The following is a 941-nucleotide window of genomic DNA, read 5'->3' as shown; positions in this document are numbered from 1 at the left end:
GTAACAAAATGCCACTCCTTGGATTGTTCAGATAACCAATTAAAATGCTCAAAACGCCAATTAGCACCACCAGATCCCCAAAGGTGAAAATAGCAGGTGAATTTTGGGCATGAAAAGGAATGCAGACGATAGATGAAGAAATCAATAGCCTTAGAATTCACCGTGAATTTAAAAACTCTATCCCTCAGGGGAGAGATCCGGAGGCTAGCTCCAAGAGAGCCAAGGCAAGATTGGAGGGCTACCTCAACATTTGGTAGATCTAGACGAAAAGAGGCCCATCCAAAGGAAACAACAAGATGAAAACTATCGACAGAGGTAGGATGGATCGGGGTGGAGAAAATGGAGTAGATCTTACGTGAGAGGGTGGTTCCATGGGTGAAGTCCAAAGAGGTAGAGAGACCTTGTGGATCCATCCTTGCATCACCTTCGTGGAAGAGGCCATGGATGGTCGCCGTGGTGGTAGTCGCCGTGGGAGTCGCCTTGGTGGAGGTGGAGGTGGGAGACGCCATCGCTCTGTGGGGAATTAGCTTAACAATATTAGATCTTAGGCGTAATGGCCGCCATTTATTAGAAATAGGTTCAAAAGTAGTATTGTTTACAACTCACGCATCACGAAGGATTGATAAAAAATCAACCATCGAAAAAGACACATACTATGGCTACACATCAACATAGCCGTCTAGTATGTCGCCAACCAACTACATATGGCCTGCTTTTTTTTCCATCAACTAGTAATTGTGCACGTGCATTGCACGTGTTAACCAAATTTAACCAAATTAAGCACGACATTGTGAAGATTTTTTTTTATTTTCCAGAAAAAATATGTGAGCATACAATATATACCTACTTAATTAATATGGAGAAAAGAATGTTCCCTATTCAGCAGATAAATTAGTGCAGGGTTAGATACTGACTCAAATGGAGATTTAAGAACTCCGATC

This window comes from Lolium rigidum, chromosome 7 (assembly GCF_022539505.1).
Source record: "Lolium rigidum isolate FL_2022 chromosome 7, APGP_CSIRO_Lrig_0.1, whole genome shotgun sequence".
NCBI classification, from domain to species: domain Eukaryota; kingdom Viridiplantae; phylum Streptophyta; class Magnoliopsida; order Poales; family Poaceae; genus Lolium; species Lolium rigidum.
The sequence above is the reverse complement of the archived record's forward strand: the minus strand, read 5'-3'. Positions refer to the sequence as shown.